At 34.0% G+C, this 18,921-nt stretch overlaps 1 protein-coding gene across 7 annotated transcripts in view; it reads left to right on the top strand.

Annotated features, from left to right (window-relative positions):
- smad2 (SMAD family member 2) overlaps positions 1–18,921 on the top strand; it is a 63,595-nt gene that overhangs the window by 9,394 nt on the left and 35,280 nt on the right.

Here is an 18,921-nt window from a genome sequence, read left to right as displayed (position 1 = left end):
TATTCGTGTACTCCGTGTTTGGAGTAAACCCAGCCTTGCTGGCCAATCAAAGAAGAGAAAATGCTGTGCACGCTGACGTCATGAGGCTAAAACCTTTAAAAGTTTTAGCGTCCACACAACCACATTGTACCTGGAGTTTTGAAAAACCCTGGATTTTATTTGTGAACAAACTGCTAAACCCCATAGAAAAGGTGTGGTTTTAAAAATACCCATGTTCATGTGGACAGGGCCTAAAACCTTAAAGTTTATGGATGTATAGGTCAAAGACGAAAGGGGGTTTTCAAGCATAAAAACAAAAAAATTGGTAAATCAAATCAACAACAATTAAATATCATATTTAAATTACCAATATGCTTATTAAAAGTGAATTTTGGTAGAAGCCCCCAATAATGTAATTTTGGCTGTAGATTATGTAACCTAAATCACCAGTGTTTCATTCTTGGATCAATCTGTTTATATATTATTTAAAGTCTATGTGAGCCAGAAGTTGCCGCGGATTGTTATCTCAGTATGATGACGCATTTTTAACAGAAACTGAATATTTAGTTGGGGGTGGGGTTTTATTTTTGAGCTCCTTCTCTCATTTTCCACTGACAAACTAATAGTTTGAGGTGTGTGGCTGAGCATATATTGCCACCAAACTGATGTCACTAAGACTGCCATTGGAGAGTGAAAGCAAACGGTCAGATTTTGTTTTGAAATATTACCACAAAGAACACAAATGTTTTTCCAGTGAATTATTTGTTCACTTAAGACTAAAAATGTGTCTTCACAACTCAAGAACATGACAAAATTTGAATTTTTCGCAGACTTTAAACAAGTGAATGATTCAATTAACCCTTCACAAAGACAGTAACTTGCATCATCCTAAAGTAATCTGCCTTTTTGAACGAATCATTTGAATAAATCATTCAGTCAATGACTTTATGGATTTATATGAGGTCTAAACCAGCCAAAGTAGCATCTAATCATCAAATTATCACTACTGAAAAAAGGTCTCAAAATATAGGTGTCAGTATCGCACACCCCTAGCTGTGTTTTTATTTCCCCCTCTCAAGTTTCAATGACGTTAGCACAAAGTTACAAGTAAATAAAACGACTAAATAAAACTATTTGCTTTTAAATTTACTACCCTTAAAGTGGAGTCTTCATCATATTATAAATTCTCATAAGTCCTCTAATGAATCAGACAGGCTTCTATTTAATTTTCAAGGTAACCTTAACCATATCATTGCATGTGTTGCGTCGAGAGTGAAGGTGAAGGAATGACGCTGAGTTGCGTCTACGCTTGTGATTCTATCAGCATTACTCCTCTTTGTTTCTTTGAATGATTTCTGCTCCATCTGTCTTGACTTGGTTAAGGTCATTCTGTACAGCTCCACATCACCTTCATTTCTAAACTCGCATATAGGCTTCTCATGCTGTGTGAATGTCTGCGAAATCAACCATCAGGCTGTTTTAACTCCATTTCTCATGACAAATGCTGGAATTTCAGTGCTATTTTAAGGAATGCTGAAAGGATAGGATGTTGGAGGATGGGTTTTGTCCCCGAGCCACAACATATCAATAGTTTGAACCTAATATGTCACAGATACACAAGGTTTTTGTTGAAAGTCTAATGCATTAAATCTGCATTTTAGGCCTTTGGTGGCATTTGAGAGAAGCATTGGTGGATTTGCTTTGTAAAGGCCTTAAAAGATGTTAAAAGGAGGCATGAAACAAGGGTCACATTTCTGCTTTTAAATATTCAGTATTAAATAAAAACACCCATACACTGCATTTATAACTGAGGCTTAATGAATCATAGATTGTGTAAATTAAATTTATAACAATAAGAAAAATATGCAATTGTGTGTTTACTAGGATTATTTTTTGGATTCTCAGAAATAAAGGTACAAGAGCTGTTACTTGGGCCGTGCCTTTTCCAATGGTATACATTTGTTTCTAAAGGGTTCTTATACCTTAAAGGTACATATCAGTACAAAAATGTACTTCTTGAAATGTTTCAAATACATATTAGATACAAATTAGGGCTGCACGATATTGGAAAAATCTTACGTTGCCATATTTATTTAATATAGATAGATAGATAGATAGATAGATAGATAGATAGATAGATAGATAGATAGATAGATAGTTAATTGCGAAATCCTTCATTTAAATTGATTGGTGATTTTGTAAGGGTTTGAATCCTCTATTAAAAAAACAAAATCCAAGCAAAAATGATTTCAATAGAGCAAAGAAAAGGTCAAATAAACAATGCTTTAAGGTTTTCCAGAAAGTCCAATACTATTCAGGTACAGAAATTGAATAATTAAATGTAAAATAATAAAATAACACTATAGTCTACATTAAATTAATAATTTAGTGGAATAATTCCTTATTAAAGTTACAAATATTGTGCATTTTTTTTCTGTGTGAATGCTCATAAAATGCCTTTTAAAACATGCAAATTTTATATATATTAAGGCTGTAACGATACACCAAACCCACGATACGGTTCGTATCACGATCTTTGACCCACGATTCGGTTCGTATCACGATTTTTTTTTTTCGTGGAGGGTGGGAAAAAAAGATTTTTAAAACTTTAATTAAATAACATTTGAAAAATCTTTATAAACTAAACAAAGAACAATATTAACTATGCAAATTAACAATATAAATAGCCATATATAAAATAAATAAATAGCCAAAGCTTAATCACTTCTGTTTTCTTTGTAACAAAATACTGTTGAAATACCAAACAGAACTAAACTCCATTGTGTAGATGGTTCAAGCATGTTGAAAATTCTTTTTCAATCAAGTTCTCTTACATAGAAAAAGTAAATTAAATGGCTACTAGGGATGCTCATTTCATTAATTTTGCTAACTGACAAACGCTGCTCATTAATCGGTTATTAACGGTTAACTGGTCAGATTACTATTAATTTTATATTAAACAAATTGACATGTCTATTTTGTGTCTAAACATTAAATATTGCATTTTAAAATACTGATTTATTTTTAAATGCCTGCATATTAATAGCGGAACAGAACAACAGAGCATCTTCACGCACCTGCAGTGTTTAGCACAGAAGAGCAGAATAATCTAAATAAAATGAATAAAATAAATAGGACTGCCCTAAATTATTTTCACTTAAATAATTAATTTATATTACAAAATGAAAATACTGATTCTTTTTAACAACTGACATAGGCTGTTTTTTCCAATCATATGTTTTTTTCTTCCGTCAAAAATAAAAACAGCTGACCTCCTTAAATTGCTTGCTCTACGGAAAATATGCATTTATTTAATGCCCCGCCGTTATTATTATAATCACAAAACCTTTTACATTTTTAATAGAAATCATTATTTTAAAGAGTATGTCCTGATGTATGGTTTCCTCTCCCTCGCGGTTCAAGCGCGCGCTGCATGATGAAAAGACAACAACAACACGCGCGTTGACTTTTTGTTGACTTTTTGTTGACTTTTTGTTGACTTTTTGTAAACAGTTTTGTTGTTTAAATATGATATTGCATTAATGTGCATACATGCTTTATAAGCTGTAAAATAAAAGGTAAAGCCTATTTGTTGCGTTTATTACGCAGATCCAGGTCAACATCAGCACTGGTTTGGCATCAACACGTCTGTTTCAAACAGCAATATTCTTCTTCCATTTTGCTTCTTTGGCAAATGTGTCTGTAGGCACGGGTTATACGTTATCGTCCCGCAAAATAAGTATGCCTTGCAGTTGAACAAGGGTCCGAAAACAAGGCGCATCTCACTGCCTTTGTTGACAAGGAAAAAAGAAGAGGCGCGGTTCTCTTATGAAACGACTGAATCAGCTGGGTATCGATTGTGCAGAAGTGTTGCTGTCTGTGGTACAATTGTAATATTTAATACTATTGTGATATTCAAGATTTGTACATTCATCCAGCTCTGGATAACTTAAAACAGCGATTAGACATTCAGAGCGGCATTAATGCATCCTGAAGTAAAGCGAAACGGCTATAAACTCCAGCAAGATAGAGTGATTATATGCAGAGCCATATACCTTTGTCTCTTAATAAAGTATAACTATAGAAACTGTGTTAATCTTAACTGAAAGCTTCGTCAGGTTTCCTGACCTCACGCATCGCGCACCTGTCAGTCAGCACTCCCAATGGTTCAAACAGAAAGGGCACAGCACGGTTACAGAAAAGTTTTCGCTGTTACCTACCTTTTGGCTACTGTTTCACACTGAGGCTGTGCTGCAAACCACAAATCAAGTAAACATTAAACAAATAAACAACTTATTTCTCTCAAGAATACCAAACTCGTTTGATTTAAGGGAGTTGAAAATTCTTCAGAAACACCATCATGTCAACATTGCAGTGAAAAAACATGACAACTTTCCTCACTCTACAGAGGAGTCGGGGCATCTGGTGAACGCCCATCCCTCTCTGCGCAGTCACAGTAACAGTGTGAGTAAAGCATCGTATATGCGCTGTAAATCCGGCCGCTTTGACAGCATTGGCAATGTTTCTGCCGTTGCCGTTTGTCAAATGGGGTTAAGTTGGTTTTGTTTTTAATATTCCTGACACATTCAGACGGCCCCTTACTAAGAGCTCCGTGCGAGCTTTCCCGGCTAAATATTGCGAGGGCTTAAACGGAGCGGTGCTCGTAATGTCGAACGAAAAAAATGTGTTAATTAGCTCAACTTTTGCAGCCACGCGTAACATTATTGGAAAGGTATACACAGGGTGTGTCACGATTCTCCCTTATCACACCGCGACACAGGATCGTAGATCTGAGTGTGGCGATTTCATATCGTGTATCGTTACAGCCCTAATATATATATATATATATACACATGCATCCATACACACACACACATGCATGCGTGAGTCACGTATTGATAATGTAATGATGGCTGTTTTAACATTGAGTTATGATTGAATCGCCTCTTATTACAGTTATTAAATAGTTTGATAACAAGCGAGAAAGTTCATAGGCCAGACATAGCTATATTAAAATGGTCCAAACTTTTTGAGGTACCAATATGAAACCTTTAGGTCCAAATATGTACCTTTTGAGAAGATGTCACTTCAGTGACAGCTGTCGTATCTTTACCTCTGAGCGTGTGTTTAATAATTTAATAAGGACCTTTTTTTTCCCCACCTATGACAAATATCTTATATTCAATTAAAACAAAGAATTATTTCAACTTTTTCCTCAAAGATTATTTGGACAATTTATTAATGAAATAGGGCTGTAACGATACACCAAACCCACGATTCGATTCGTATCACGATTTTTGACCCACGATTCGATTCGTATCACGATTTTTTTTTTCGTGTGGGGTGGGGAAAAAAAGATTTTTAAAACTATTTTTTATTAAATAGAATTATATAATTTTTGTTTTCTTTGTAACAAAATACTTTTGAAAAACCAAACAGAACTAAACTCCATTTTGTAGATGGTTCAAGCATGTTAAAAATTCTTTTTTTAATCAAGTTCTCTTACATAGAAAAAGTAAATTAAATGGCTACTAGGGATGCTCATTTCGGTTAATTTTGCTAACAGACAACCGCCGCTCATTAATCGATTATTAACGGTTAACTGGTAAGATTACTATTAATTTTATATTAAACAAATTGACGTGTCTATTTTGTGTCTGACACATTAAATATTGCATTTTAAAATAGGCTACTGATTTATTTTTAAATGCTAGCATATTAATAACAGAACAGAACAACAGAGCATCTTCACGCACCTGCAGTGTTTAGCACAGAAGAGCAGAATAATTTAAATAAAATGAATAAAATAAATAGGACTGCCCTAAATTATTTTCATTCAAATAATTAATTTATATCACAAAACGAAAATACTGACTGATTCTTTTTAACAACCGGCTATAGGCTGTTTTTTTTTTCCAATCATGTTTTTTCTTCCGTCAAATAAAAATCGCAGACTTCCTCAAATTGCCGCTCCACGGAAAAAATACGCATTTATTTAATGCCCCGCTGTTATTATTATTATAACAAAACCTTTTACATTTTAATAGAAATCATTATTTTAAAGATTAAGTCCTGATGGTTTCCTCTCTCTCCCTCGCGGTTCAAGTGTGCGTGCTGCATGATGAAAAGACAACAACAACGCACGCATATGTAGACTTTTTGTAAACAGTTTTGTTGTTTAAATATGCTATTGCATTAATGTGCATACATACTTTATAAGCCGAAAACAAGGCGCATCTCACTTGCCTTATGTTGACAAGGAAAAAAGACGAGAAGAAGCGCGGTCCTCTTATGAAACGACTGAATCAGCTCGATTGTGCATAAGTGTTGCTGTCTGTGTTGTTACAATTGTAATATTTAATGCTATTGTTATATTCAAGATTTGTACATTCATACAGCTCTGGATAACTTAAAACAGCGATTAGACCTTCAGAGCGGCATGCGTCCTGAAGTAAAGCGAAACGGCTATAAATTTCCAGCAAGATAGAGTGATTATATACAGAGCCATATACCTTTATCTATAAATAAAGTATAACTATAGAAACTGTGTTCATCTTAACTGAAAGCTTCGTCCTGTTTCCTGGCCTCAAGCATCGCGCTGTCAGTCAGCACGTAACGTTAACTCTCAAAGGTTCAAACAGAAAGCGCACAGCAAGGTTACAGAAAAGTTTCCTCTGCAGAGGAGTCGGGGCCTCTGGTGAACGCCCAACCCTCTCTGCGCAGCCACATTAACAACAATGCTTTGACAGCACTGGCAATGTTTCTGCCGTTGTCTGTTGTCAAGAGGGGTTAAGTTGGTTTTGTTTTTGATATTCCTGACACATTCAGACAGTCCCTTACTAAGAGCTCCGTGCGAGCTCTCCCGGTTAAACGCTAATTGCGAGGGCTTAAACGGAGCAGTGCTCGTAATGTCGAGCGGAAAAAAAGTGTTTCCTCACGTTCTTCTTCAACTAGCTGAACTTTTGCAGGCACGCGTGACGTTATTGGAAAGGTAGTTACGGGGTGTGTCGCGATTCTCCCTTATCACACCGCGACACAGGATCGTAGATCTGAGTGTCGCGATTTCGATTTTATATCGTGTATCGTTACAGCCCTATAATGAAATTATTTTTTAACGATTAATGCAGAAACCAATAAAACATTACAATGCAAAAAAGACATTCACAATCAGAAATGTCTACCTATAGATGCATTAATGATATTGTGTGGCAATGCAAAGCTGCCTTTTAAACCTGCAGTGCAGATCATTACATCAAAAATGCTGGGATCCACACGATAGATTTGTGTTGGGACAACATGAAAAATTTATCTTATTAGTTTTTACAGATTTAAGTGGATTGAAAAACAAATAGGTTGTCCCCCAAAAACCTCAAAAATTAGTTTCAGCTCAAATAAAATAAATAGTTTCTACAAATAGCAAAAGTCATTTTTTGAGCGCTTTTACAACACTAATGTAATCAAACACATCAATATTTGTAAATATACCATGTATTATTATATATTTTTTTAAAAGATAAAGATCATCTAATGCTAATGTAGAGGTCTAGCATTCCTTGCTATCCAATATAGAGTTTTTATATTGGTGTGAATTTCTGGAATAAAGCACATAATCGCATAAAATCGGCTTTAAACATTTCCTGGGTTGCTGAGACCAATAATGCAAGCTTGTTGTAATGGTAAACCAACATTATACTTTGTCCTGAACAGATTGAATCCTTTTTGAATCGATTTGAACATCTTAAATCCGCAGATTTTTTGTGTCATTTATCAAATGCTCTGCTGACTACAAGCTTCCCACAAACTTGTGCAAGGATTCTTGTGAAAATGCTGTGTGATTTGGCTTCAAGCCTTAATGCTTGATCAGGTTCACTCAGCAAAACCTCTTGGACCATGCCGCCTACTGTAAATACAGGTTAAATCTATACCTCCCTCCAGTCAAAAGGGGTAAAGAGAGGATTTAATAGATAATTTTTCCTCCGCTTGAATTCAGAGTCAGACCTTCAAAAATTCTTCCCAAGTCACCCAGAATGCTTTGTCTTCCCTTGAGAGTGGATTCTAAGGGTGGGAAACTTTTTCTTTGTGTTTTTTTGCCGCTAATCTATTGCCTAACCTTGGAAGCTGGTGGGAACGGCTGGATCAGTCTTTGTGTTCACCAGTTGTCATGTTTGATAGTAACATCAAAAGACTTCTAAACTGTCCTTTCAGCCTTCTTGCAAAGTTAACCTGTTAATTAATTACCTCATAAGTTTACGTTTAACGTGTTTAATAAAAAGTGTAGAATAAATAGTAGATGAATTGAAGATTAATTTCTATAAAGGAAAGAACCTTGTGTTAAATTGATTATTCATGAGATAAGCTAATGTAAATTGTTTCTTGTTCAATGTAAGCTTATTGTTAATTAAAAAAGATTATTAGGGATGTTCCACTCAAATATATTGTCATGTTTTTTCATAACTGATAATTTGAGAAATTTGTTATTGGAGTAGGAATCTTTACAGACTGCAGGATCTGATACCTTCTGCAAGTCCAGGGCTCGAAATTAACTTTCTTACTTGGTAGCACCGGTGCTCCCTACCTGAAATATTTCGTAGCACCAGAAAAAAATTGGGAGCACCAGAAAAAATTTAGGAGCACCCACCAAAATTGAATGATATATTTGACAAGTTGTATATTAAGGGATTTATTGTATTTGAAAACAACATCAATTGGGACTAACAAAACCCAGAACATCTATCTAACTAATGCTGGGATGACTTAATATTTGTGCAATTATTCCAAAATGAATGTTGAATAATTATAAAATATCAATGATGACGATGACAATAATACTAATAATGAATTATATTTCTCATCATCATGCTGCCTTGATTGTGCTTTAATGTAAATTATCTGCTATATAAAGTCCTACTGTTACTTTATGAAAAATAAATTTATGGTTTGCATCAAACACAAATGAAGCATTGTAGTAAGAAATATTTTTGTACTTTTGTTTTTATATGCATGTCAATTTAATAAATAATATTTCTGCTACAAAACAAATGAAATAATATAATAAATGATTCAATTCAATGCTAAAAGCTGCAACGCAGTCATCAGTTATTAAATAGCAAAAATAATATACACCTCAAGAAAGAACGGACAAAAGAAAGGGAAAAAAAAAAAAAGAGTCTCACTTTTAAAAGTTTTGGTTTCAGTTCGTGTCGTTTTAATACTCAGCCTCGTTACGCGCTGAATTACATTTTTCTGTGTTTGCGGAAAAGCATGTGAGTCAGCCGGCCCAATACGAGGGGCGCAGAGCAGGATTCGCCCGATGACCACCAGCGCAATACTGTTCTTTGTTATAACCCGCATCAGTTTAAACTCAGTAAAGGAAAGCTTCTTTGGCGATGGTGTTTTAGCGGACATTTGTAGTGTTGCAACCTGATCTCACAAGGAAACGTGTGAAAAAGTTACAAATTGCCCTGAGATTGTGTTGGCTGAACACGCAGTCACTCTTTTCTTTTCACTCTTCATCCGTTTGCATTCCCCGAGGTCACAAAAGCTCCCTCCCTGTCGACTGACAGCGGAAAGTCTTGAGTGATTGACCGCTAATATGAACCAATATAGTGGCAGGGAAGACCTATATATATATATAAAACAGGTCGCACTACAACCATTACATGCAGTCGCACGAATGCTCCCAATATATATTATGAGGTCGCATAGCTTAAATTTCGGGCGCATATGCGACCAAAATGGTCACAATTTCGAGCCGTGTGAAGTCTGTTCGATTCCAAGTTGATTCTCTTTGCGTTTTTTTTTATTTATATATATATATATTTATATGCATACACACACACACGTACTGTAATGGCTAGTCTAATGCTGTCTAATTTACACCAGACATGGAACGTGTGAACATTTTGAGTTTACTTGATTCATTCGCACGTGAAATTCGCTTTAGAATAAACGCAAATCCATGTCATGGGCTGGGCTCTCTGCATGTATTTTATTGAGATAGTAGCTGTGCTTTAGGAAGGCTGAAAACAACGTAGATTTGTTCGTCGCCGTGTCTGAGTGCACTAGATCCTTTCAGAGTTGCATGCAAGTTCATCAACTTTTCAAGAAACTGTACTTTGATGATGGAGGCTTTCAGTGGTGCTTCAGACTCTTTGATGTACTGTTCTCTGGTGTCAGTAGGAGGATTCCCCCTCAGGACACCAACAACAGGTGCTATGTCTTAATCACGCCTCTGCAAGAGCAAACTCATGATTGGTTATCGTGGCATGATTGTTCGCTGAAGTTCAGACTTTCAGATGTTCAGATTTTCAAACTTGTCAAATGCACAAAACGCTCAACTTGCGAAAATCCCGCCACAGAATGTCCATTCACGTTTTTGCATTGACTTAACACGTAAATCACTCACGCTTGACGCTCCATCCGCATCTGGTGTGAATACAGCATTAAAGCTGGAAATTGCACAAGCAGTCAAATTAAATTAATGATTTTATTTTTATTTTTATTTATTTTTTTATTGTGGCTTCTAGAGAACAAAAGTCAAAGTTAAACCACCCTATTGTCCTCCTTTGCCTCTTTCAGACTAGCAGTGACTTTGTAGTAGGGATGCATCGATTATAATTTTGAATGTACAATTATAGTCTGAAAAAAAATCATGGTTTCACAGTTATGCATTCATTAATTTCAAAACACTACTAGTTTGGAAAAATCTAAAACTTTAAAGTGTTGTTAATTGCTGCTCATTAAGCAATCAATACAGCACAATAATATTAAAAACAAACAATAGATCATTTCTCTTTTTGTGCTTAAAAATTAGTGACATTTTTGACTTTTAAATACAAGTAATAATTTTAAATTGTAAATAAATTACAGAAAAATAAACAAATAAAAAAAGTATTTGTTAAATGCATAGTTTGAAATTAACTTTTTTACTTGGTAGCACCGGCACTCCCAACTTAATTTAGGAGCACAATAAAAAATTTAGGAGCACCCAGCAAAAAATAAATGGGAGCCACTGCATATTTGAATATTTACAGATTTATTGTATTTGAAAACAACATCAATCATCGGTTAATTGTTACATCCCTACTTTGTAGCTGCCTGTCGCTCTGGGTGGCGACCTGCTTCAAACGTAGTGGTGTGTAGGTTTATACAGCACAAATAAAACCGGCCTCTGAGCAAGCTGAGAGAGGATCGATCGGGCTCTACTGGTGTTCCTATCCGCTTGTTAAGTGGTGACGTGTTGGTGACGTATGTAATACTGTTTCCAGGTCCAATCCGCCACTCATTTGAGTTGAGAAATTCGTTTATGATCACTTTTTATTCATATCACACATTAAAGTAAATTTATAAAGTCATAATGTACACAAGAATCTCTGGGCTTGCTGCATCACAAAAACCAACAATTTAATTTATAAAAAAATGAATCACTTTCTGGCCATTAGATATTAGGCATGGACATATATTGCGATTGCGATTTTTAGAAAGTATTAAATCGCTTTGTAAACATTTATTATTACCATTTCACGAGTCATTCCTCATTCAGTAGAATAGATCGCTTGAACACGGAAGCCGCTTCGCGTGACGTCACACTTAACAAGCGGATTGGCTGACGCTCAAAGCTGCTCTTCATTTGCACAAAGTTGAAGGATTGTCAACTTTGTCCCATCTCTCGATGCGCCCACCTGGTCGCCAACAGTTGCTGTCGCTTGCATTGATGGAAGTCAACCCAAAGTTCTTACACTCTGTTGAAATGAAAGGTCGCATTGAGAGTTGCTTGTAGTGTGAATGAGGCTTTTATGGTATTTATCCAGTAACAGAGCAGGTGATCTCAAATAAAATGTAGGAAGTGTATTAACAATTTGCCCTTCCATTAGGTCTTTTAGTAAGTCGATCTTAAAATCTTCCAAGCAGATCAAGTTGTATGTCATGCGTTTAATAACTATGAACTCATCTCCAGAACTAAATAGTATTAGCCAGCATTAAATTATAGCTGATATCTGTGCTTTTTCATTACTTGTTACATTTGTCTTGTTTAAAGGGTAAACATACCCGTATCTGTCTGGACCTGACTTCCTGTTGAAGATCTCGGCAGGCTCTGCTATCAGCACAGGTCTTTTGTATTGAAGTGCTGATAGTGTATCTGTCGGATGCTTTCAGGGAGTGTAAGAAGAGGGTTTTTCTACGAGGACGGAGCCGACTGGCGCTGTGGGTTTTTCTAGACTATCGATTGTAACTTGAAGACTCTGTTGTCTGTCTGGCTTTCCATACAATAACTAACGTCCAGCGTTCATTTGGCCTGAGAAATGACTTTAGAATTGAGATAAAGTACCCTTTTTCCCTTGTTTTCTTTACAAGATCTTTTCTTAGTGCAGACTTTGGGATTTAAAGTGACTAGTTCACACCAAATGCAAAATCCCTTTAATTACTTGTTTCGAACTTGTTTGACTTTAGTTCTTCTGTTGAACACAAAGAATATTTTGATAAAAGCTGGAAACACTGACTTCAATAGTGTTTGGATGTCAAACGTTTATCAGTTTTCGCCTCTCATCAAAATATTATCTTAAAAAAAATCTTCAAATAAGGTTTAAACCAATCGAGGGAAAGTAAATCGTGTGTCAGTTTTTACTTTTGGGTGGACTATCCTTTTTAACAAAATTGTCTGAGGTTTTACAAATTGATAAATGGCTGCATCTTAACTATAGAAAGTTAATTGATCAGAAGAAACTTTTTATAAATAACAGCAATTGTTGAATGCAAACGCACTGTAAAACATGCTGGGTTCACACAATTTCTTCATGTTTTTCCAACACAAATTGATTAACTTAACTTTTTAACTGTTTTTACAAATTTAAGTATAGATGGTATCTATCTATAGTAATAAAAAATCGTACACATACCTTAGTAACAGTATTACCGAAAATTTTGGCACTTTAAAACATTGACTTCCAAACCACGGTATACCTTGATAACTGTTATCGTCCCATGCCTAGTATGGTCTGGCGCAGCCTTCGCGTGGTCTCGTAACCCTCGCATAGCCTGATGCTGACGCACACCTCTCAAAAAAAGTAACTACATGTCTCAACGACATGTAGCACAACCTCTGTGATTTGTCTGCTTGGTAGTGGTGACGAGCATGGGTGGTGCTGAGAGCCGTGAGCTTGATGAAGCGAGGATTTACAAGTGTCAAGTCCTGTGAAGAAACTCCAGATGGAAACTATTGTTTTGTGTTTATCTTATGATTGAAGTTGTTGCACTTCTGCCAGTTCCTGCCTCTGAATGAGCGAGTTTTAGCTACTTGTAGCATACAGAAAAAGCAAAATACCTGCAACGAAACTCAACACTGATGAACATAACCTTCTGCCAGCTAGTGTTTCAGAAGTGTTATTGCAGAGCAACACAAACAGCATGCAGAAGTATAAATGCACAACTACACAAGGCAGGTGCCAACTCAGGAATTGTGTTGATTCAGCCCATTTTAAATGAGTAGTTTAAACAAGCAGCAGAAATCATTTTAGTGTGTGCAACAAATAATAATAATAAAAAAAAAAAACTAGGTTCCATGCAATTGATTTGTGTTGTTCCACTTTTAAGGTATACCGCGGCTTGGAAAAGTCAAGGTTTTAAAACCTTAATTTTCTGCTATACCGTTACTTAACGTATGTGTACTATTTTTATCTATTTTTACGTACGTTTTTTTCATCTCCCGCAGAAAAGAGATCCAAAGACGCCATTTTAAATTGTAAAGAAATCTGTTTTTTTGAAACCAGGGAAGACAGCAGAAGTCAATTTATTTGAATTATTTAGCCTGACATGTTAAGCTACTGCACCCAAAATATTTTAAATGTTTCTAAAACTAAAATTGATGAAATGGCTAAGAAGTTTTGTTTTTAATTTAGACCTTTAGAAAGAATATATTTTAGTGCAGTAATCACAAAAACCACGAAATCGTGAAATTTTTATCCAAGGTTATCATACTTTCAGAATCTTATACCGACCCATGCCTAGTTGGGGCAACATGGAGAAATTAATTTAACTTGTTAGTTTTTACAGTTAAAGTGGATTGAACTTTAAACGTTTAAGTTGTCAGTTAGAACAAAAAAACCCTCAAGAATTGTGTCAGCTTGTTAAATAAACAGCAAACATATATTAAAAAATGAATTCTTGATTTTTTTATTATTATTATTATTATTATTATTATTATTATTATAATATTAACAACAACAACAACACTAATGGTATCAAGAAAAGTTAACACTAACACTGTTGGCCCATGTTATGTTGGGCAGCAAAACCAAAAAGTAACGATTTTGGAGAGGGTAAAGGATGACCCCAAAAAGGTGATTCACAAATTTAGCAGTTTAGAAGTTTGTCCATCATGCATCAGCCACATATGGGTTTTGTAAAATTTTAACAACATTGGCCCATTTTAAATTACTACTTTAATAAATGAGTTGTTGTGGTTCCAAACTAATAAGTAATTGATTATAAAAACAACATACAAGAGGTTAATGACATTCACTCTTTGAAAAATGTCCAGTCGCTAGTGGATTGTTAAAATGCACCAACCAGATGCAGGTTTTCTTTTTTTTTTCTATTTTATGTATATATATATATGTATGTGTATATATATATATATATATATATATATATATATATATATATATATATATATATATATATATATATATATATATATATATACATATATATATATATATATATATTTATATATATATATATATATATTTATGTATATATATATATATATATATATATATATGTATATATATATATATATATGTATATGTGTATATGTATATGTATATATATATATATATATATATATGTATATATATATATATATATGTATATGTGTATATGTATATGTATATATATATATATATATATATATATATATATATATATATGTATATATATATATATATATGTATATGTGTATATGTATATGTATATATATATATATATATATATATATATATATATATATATATATATATATATATATATATATGTATGTATATATATATATGTATGTATATGTGTATATGTATATGTATATGTATATATATGTATATATATATATATATATATATATATATATATATATATATATATATATATATATATATATATATATATATATATATATATATATATGTATATGTATATATATGTATGTATATATATATATATATATATATATATATATGTGTGTATATATATATATATATATATATAGTTGTTGTTGTTGTTATTATTATTATTTTTTATTATTGTTTTGCTTCAAATGGATGAAAATACACTCTGTAATCTTTTATTGGGGCAGTCTTAAGTAAAAAAGACAATCGTAAAGTTAATTTTAACCATAGAAGGTATCTTTTCTGAACAAAGAAATGATAATGTAACATTGAAAAATCCCTTGTTTGAACATCTTCCATGGGACTAAGATGATCATTTGGCACGTGTTCAAATAACAGCCTGAAACAGGACACTCATTGACTGTTCATTTGCAGGAATCATCCTGAGATTTGACTGAGACATATGGTTTCCTTTGTGATGCTTCAGATTTAATCCTTCCTGGCCTGGGGGCCGTTTTGAAGGAGAGCCTGCAAAACCTTTTTTTATTTTAAGAGTAAACACTTGGTCTTTATTAGTTAGTCACCTGGTACTGAACAGAAGAGATACTTTAAGGGTGGATAAGAACAAAAACGTTTTGCTTTTTATCTTAAGCCAACTGTATAATAGTAGTATTGCTGGTAGACGGTGGCCAGCAGATGGACTCTCTGTGGTTAGGGATGATGGGGTCTCCACACACCAGGATACAAGAGCTAATACCCTCCAAAAGTGTGTCATCTGTCTGGGACACAAACAAGCAGTGATGCTGTACTGGGATTCCCATTTCCAGCTTGGTTTTAATATCTTTAGATTTCTGATGAGGTCCATGATAAAAAACTGGAAGTTCGTTCTAATGTTAAATGCATCTTTTTTATTTAAATGTTCAATTTAAATAATACACCATTGCATTTTGGGTACATGCAATGACAAAAAGTGTACTTTTGGCAATTTGTTTTAAGGTTTACATCAGTTATTTTGCATTACTGATGGGATTCCTGCTAATGTAATGAATTATCACTTATCATGCTTGATTGCACCTCTGTTGATATCACACAGTGATTGGCCATCTGCTCTATTGTTAGTTTGAGGGTTAATACAGAATCGGGTTTCTATTGTGAGTGTGTATGTGTGTGTGTGTGTGTGTGTGTTTAAGAGTATTGAGAAATGCTTCATCTGCTGGTGTTGAAGCTGAAGTCCCCCATCCCCCCTTAAAGCAGGTCATGTGAGTTTGTAAACTTTGTGGTTTCACTTCTTTTAATAGTTTTTTATATACGTTCACTCTGCTCTTAATCTTGCTTTGTTTTTCCACCAACACTGCCTGGCATTTGAAACTCGCTTATTTTAAAGGTCAAACTAAGACTAAAAAGAAAAATTTGTTATGGCTGAAATGGGTTTCAATCGATTGTTGTTGTTATTATTATTATTTGTAATTGTTTGTGCTAATCTTCACTGAAGAAGTCAATCTTTTAAAACATTAATTACAAATTATTAAAGCGTCTTTGGAAACTTGCAAAATGAATGTGGTTCACAATCACTTAAAACACTTAGATTTTAGTGTTTCTGACAGAATAGTGTATATAATTTCAATCTTTAAAATCACATGGGTTTTCTGCCATAAAGTTATTATGGATTAAAAAGTATTGAACTCAAATTAAATGTAGATTCCTACAACTTGGTTGGTTTATTTTTCCTCTCTATATGCTACAATTTATCATTTTTTTTTGTCTAATAAAAACACACCCCAATACAAATATATTTCTTTATTATTTTTGTAACAATAGTTTATACACAAGCGTATCAGGCGCATTTTAAGAATGCTTATTTGTTAAAATATAAAAGACTTTGTTCAAAGCTCACAGTGCAGCCCTGAAGAAGAAAAGTCTTCTTTTTAAATAGTGAAACTATGCCACAATCCTTTAAATAAGTAGGTTTTACTCATTAGTCAGTGGGTTTTCAATAATTTAAACACCCATTTACACTATTATTGCATGTTATGCTTTGACAGTGGAGCATTTTCACACATATTTTCATATAGGTAGTGTACCTGACAAAAGTCATGTCGTAGATCTCAGTTGTAAGAGCAACAAATAATAACCTGCCTTTTAGTTGATCATTTGGAAAAGTGTCAGAAGGAAGATTTTATTTAATTTTTTCTAGATGAATCATCTGTTGAACTGCATCCCAGTCATCAAAAATACTGCAGAAGGTCGACTGGAACCGTCATAGACCAAAGATTTATTTAGTTTTTTTTAGAAATTAGTCAAGTATGGTGACCGGAAAAATCATGGTTTAGGATTATATTCAGTATGGGGACGGGCAAAAGATCTGCAGACTGGATGGCAACATCAACAGCCTGAGGTATCAGGCTAGGCAGACATTTGTGCTGGCCATTTTGTTACAAACCACAGGAGAGGGCGAATTCTTCAGCAGGATAGCGCTCCTTTTTATACTTCAGCCTCCATCAACTTTCCTAAAAACAAAGAAGGTCAAGGTGCTTCAGGATTGGCCAGCCCGGTCACTAGACTTAAACATGGGGAGTCTGGGAGTCCTGCAAGAACGCTTTTTTTTTTGCCATTCCAGATGACTTTATTAGCAAGTTATTTAAGTCATTGCAAAGATTTATGGATGCAGTCCTCCAACCTCATAGGAGTTATAAACAATATTAATTCTTTTTCCACTGCGCCATGACTTTATATTCTATAATCTACATTATTTCTGTTAAGTGACAAGACTTCTGTCTAAGCAGTCAGACTTTAATGTCCTAATTAAATAATAAAAAAAATGAAGGCATGGTCATGCTTTATTTTGGTAATACATAATCTAGAAGCCTTTGCCTTTTTATATAAGCCACTTTTGATACCAAAGGATCAACTAAAGGTTTTTGATGTTTATGTGTAAGTTTTTATTTGTTGTTCCCAAAACTTGAATAGGTGATGAGACTTCTGTCAGGCAGTGTATAATATTTTCTCAATTAATTTGAATCAACATTATAGTAGACGATTAGATTTAATGCATGTTCTCTGTATAGAAAAACATGTACAGTTGAAGTAAATAAAGATGGACTATTATATATCTATATATTTTTTTTTCCCAAATAATTTTAATCCAACCAAAGTAAGAGAGATAAGACTTTACCCAGAAGAAAAAAAGATATAGAAAATACTGTTTATTGAAAAATAAAAGAATAAAATAGAAAAATATATATTATAAGAAGCATATTTGGTCTGTCAAACATCACTTGAAAAATATCAAAGAACAAAAATTTCACAGTAGGGATAATATTTTTGAAGTCAGCTATAAATAGATGGATTAATTTAACATGGAAATTTGAAGATAGTTGCTGTTTTTAATCCCAGTTTCGTCAATCTAGAAATGTAAACAAATTTAATCTGCAGACCTTTTCTGGTTTGTTGTTGACCAAATCTCCCCATCGGTCATGTTCTCTGAGCATCATGAAATCTTAATTTCCTGAAGGAATAAAGACACGTTATACTCTGAGCAAGCTTCGTGCTATATCTCGGGTGACATCGTGACATCAGGGTCGTCTCATTAACTTTTGACATCAGGTTGCGGTGAGTGTACAGGTCGAGGGTTATTGATACAAGCGGTGCTTGGGTAGCCTCTCTAATGTTAATGTTCTCCTAGAGGCTTTTCTTTCTTACAGGCTCCTTTTGTCTGCTTAAGTGTTTTTATTGTTGCTTGGGTCGTTCGTTGTATAAATGCTGCTCTCAGGAACGTTAGGGTGCCTGTTTTGAATTTCAAGCTTGATACAAACACTACACTAGTTACTTGTTTTAAAAGGTTGTT

Source organism: Danio rerio, chromosome 10, assembly GCF_052040795.2.
Source record: "Danio rerio strain M-AB ecotype USA chromosome 10, GRCz13ab, whole genome shotgun sequence".
Classification (NCBI taxonomy): domain Eukaryota; kingdom Metazoa; phylum Chordata; class Actinopteri; order Cypriniformes; family Danionidae; genus Danio; species Danio rerio.
This window is presented reverse-complemented; position numbering and strand designations above follow the sequence as displayed.